Genomic DNA, 4,072 nt, shown 5'->3' on the forward strand with positions numbered 1-4,072 from the left:
CTAAAAAAATGTAAAATTTAAGATGTGAGTCATTTTATGGACAACTTACATACTTCAAAGATATAAAGATTTGTCCAGTCAACGGTTGTCTGTCGTTTTGGTGAGTTTGGTTATTTTCAGTTGGAATAGAAATCGCCTCACAACTACACTTCTAGCTCGTGTGGCACTACATGCACACCAAATATCCGGGGATGCAGTATGCACGCCGAAACAAAAACACCGCTAAATTAAATAAGGAACTTACGAGCCTTGTAGTTTTATTCATAGTATTTGAACACAACGTGTCTTAATTCATGTTTACAGGTATGAACTGAGGATATATGTTTTGTCGTGTGTGACATGGCACTAAGGAGACCACACAAAGTCGTGACTACACAAGGTTGGTGTCTACGAGGGTGCCTCCAGAAATCCGCAACACAGAGTAACCTAATGGTGCTAGAGAACGAAGAGACGGTGGCGTGCCCCAAAAATTGGAAAGTGCGTCTAAGGGAGGCGTTTGTGTTGTCATGTTATTAATCTTAAGGTGATGTATCATGGTGTGTGTTCTAAACTTAAAAATCCGACATTTTTTCCTCCTTTAATTTGGTCACCTTCTCTCTAGAGCAGTGTTATACAATGTACATATGAATGAATAATTCCTCACTCCGTTTCTTATAATCCCTGGTTACGAATCCACTCGTGCGGTGTCAACCCTTGTTGTGTGAAACTATACTTCGAGACGAGGTGTTGTTACCATTGTCTCCCGTTAGGCGGCACCGGTTCACGACGTACCAGGTACTACAAAGAGCGTCCTCAGATTCTTCTAAACATCTTTGTCTAACAAGTTACATCATAAAATTTTACCAACTTTCCATCCCATCCATTTCTACCTCTTTGGTCGGAGCTCCACGCCGATACTTAATCTTTCATGTGTTGCTCTTTTTAACGGGGGAAGGAAATTCTGAAGGAATGTCTCGGCGGAGTGAGGTTGGTGTGGAGGCTGGTTCGCATGTACTGGCTTACTCCGTGCTTCTTCATTCAAACACGTGTCTACCTTCGACTGTCCGTCCATACCGAGTAGGTCAAATGAAATCGGCCCGTGGCCTCGAGTCTACTAAACCAGCACGAAAATGTCAGGTGGCCGAAAGGTAGGTGTCTAAATACATAAATTACAGTTTCGTCAGAAGTTATATAGGTAACGATAGCCCTACAATTTCGTCGTAAGGTACCTTTTATGTTGTCTTTTCAAAAAGACTTCACTTACGTGGATGGGGTGGAAATTGGTACGATTCTAGTGTTCTATATTTGGGCATGTCATACACAACTGTAATAACGTCATACCAATTTCGAGGTTACGCCAGCTATGTCAATACGACCAGACAATCGTAGTAATCAACAAATGGACACCCAAACCCTGTCGGCGGAAACAACAGAAACCATTGGTATACATATTGACCTCGTTTCTGAACTACGAATCAACCGGGTTTAGAGGAGTGTTACAGACGGGTCCTTAACAACTGACTTTCTTTTGTCATTTTTTTTTTTTTTTTTCCCCAATTTTTAGAATAAATAACTTTACACCCATTTGTTAGTTACTTTAACTTAATACCAGTAGATAAGTTGTTTTATATCGTGCATTAAAGGTGTGGTAGGTAATTCACTTCAGAAACACTTGTTATATTCCATGAAATGCTCTTAACATCCCGATAGCAATGAATACATTAAATGCTTTGACAATAAATACATTAAAAAAATAGTCATCTGTGGAAGCCGTGGCGCTGTAAAAAGCACGACCAATCATCTGAGCCGGCTAAAATAACTGGATGGCCTACCTGCCCGTCAGCCATCCATCTCGTGCTCAAACTTATCTCGTGCCCTCATTAGTCATGTGTTGTGTGTGTTGGAGGAGGGGCTCTGTAAGGAAGTCTGAAGGAAGTGGCAGATTTTTTTCGTTTGCGTACTTTCAAATTCTAGCGCCCTCTAGCTGGTTTCTCCATTCTTACCTACCCTACCTTTTTTAATTCAGGCATTTAACAAAATACGGTAAAAAAACTAAGATTATGCAACCTGGAAATGCTAACAGATTTCAAGTTTTAGAACTCATTTCTGCCCCACTGTATTGCCTAAGGCTAAAGAGTTTTAGAAATAAACCCATTAAGTAACATGTTTTTAATGGGACTTATTCTCCAGGTGAGATGATGGTGTCTCCACTGACCGTGTCGTCTTCAGTGAAAGGCAGAAGCTACAACAGTGACGCAGTGCAGCGCCTCCTCAATGATGAAGAGTCTAGCTGCATCAGTGAAGTGCCCGTCTCCAGCGAGCAGCAGTGCACAGATCTGAAGAAGACCTCCGCAACAACTCCCAAACAGAAGCCAGAACTCCCAGAGTGTCTCACCGGAGTGAAGTGGATCAAGAAGACGCCAAAACAGAAGTCCGAGCCGATCGAAGACCTGAGAGGGAAGATTCTGAAAACTCCTAAGCAGAAGCGTGAACAACAGGAAGACTGTCTCACCGGAGTGAAGCAGATGATGGCCACTCCTAAACGGGAAGCTGTAGAGGACATCAAGGTAGAGCTGCTGAAAACTCCCACTGAGAAGGTTGAACAACAAGAGTCCATCGCCGTCGTTGAGGTGGTTTGTGAGGCCCCACAAAAGGAGGCTGAACCCATCGAAGACCTTCAAGAAAATGTCCTGGAAACTCCCAAAGCTCCAGAAGCAGAAGCCACACGTGTGGATGATGTTGAGGAAACTGAAGAGCCATCTGAAACGACCGACATGTTAAGTGCGATCAGTGTGGCCCCAGCGGAACTTGAAGATCTCACTCAGGATGAAACGGTTGATTATACTTGTTGTGAAGTCAAAGCAAAAGGTTAGTTTGTTCTTAAGTCGGATGAGATCAATATGAAAAAGGAGAAATAAATAACAAAGACATGAATGTAGGCCGCATTACAATAAATGACTGAATATTTTTGTGGTTTTTGCACTTTGTCCCCAAAGAGCCACAAGATGATGTGCCATCAGATGTCAAGGATGTTCCAGAAGTTAACATGGAGAAAGGTATGTTGACTAATATTTATCCCTTTACTGTTCTTATATTAATTTGTACTTGAACCATATTATGTTATGCTAAACCTAATAGAAAGGAACCATAGCAAAAATAAATTGTTGAAATGTACAAATACTTTTCAGTTTTTTCACTATTGTGTTTCATGTCTAATTTCTGAAGCAGATGCAAATGATGTCGTCGACGATATTGAATCATCAGATGCCGCCAAAAATGTCTCTAAAGCCCCTGTAGATGAGATTGTAGCTGTGGATGAACCCAAAATGGAGACTGTTGATGATAATGTATCTGAAGAACCAGAAGTGGTCACAGTAGATGAGAAGGTTACTGAAGAACAGCCTATGGAAGATGCAGTTGAGAAGGTATCTGAAGAAAAACCCAAAGTAGACACCGTAGAAGAGACTGCATCCGAAGAACCTAAAGTGGAAACTGCTTCTGAAATAGTCACAGAAATGGACACAGCTTCCTCAAAGCCCGACCAGAAGAAAAAATCTGTTCGAGGCAGAAGTACCAAGACGGTTGAACCTGAAGAAGCTGATGGTCAACAGGAAGCAGTAGAACAATCTGAAGAGCCTGTCATTCCTACACCATCCAGAGGAAGAAGGGTGAAGAACACTGAAGCTGCTGCCTCATCCGCTGTCAAGCAAACGAAAAGAGGCAGAGATGCTAAGTCTGAAGAAAGCCAAGACGTTGTGCTCCCAGTTGAGGAAAGTGAGCCTCTTCCCACCAAAGCTGCTCCTAAGCCTAAACGAGGAAGCTCTGTTAAAAAAGCTTCTGAGATCCAAGAGGTTCCCCTCGTCAGTGCCACAAACAAGCTCAAACGTGTCGGGAACGGAAAACAAGCTGCTGAAGAACCTGAGGCTGAAGAGAAGAGTGAAGAAGAGCCAGCTCCAGTCAGAAAATCAAGGGGGGCGAAAAAAGAAGTTGCCCAAGCCGTTCCAGCGAAGAAAGCCCGTCGAGGTGCAGCTCCAACCCTCGAGGAGACGAGCGAGGACTCCACCGTTTTAGAGCCGGTCAAAAAGGGGAGGCG

This window comes from Notothenia coriiceps, unplaced genomic scaffold (assembly GCF_000735185.1).
Source record: "Notothenia coriiceps isolate Sejong01 unplaced genomic scaffold, NC01 NC01_scaffold00016867, whole genome shotgun sequence".
Classification (NCBI taxonomy): Eukaryota; Metazoa; Chordata; class Actinopteri; order Perciformes; family Nototheniidae; genus Notothenia; species Notothenia coriiceps.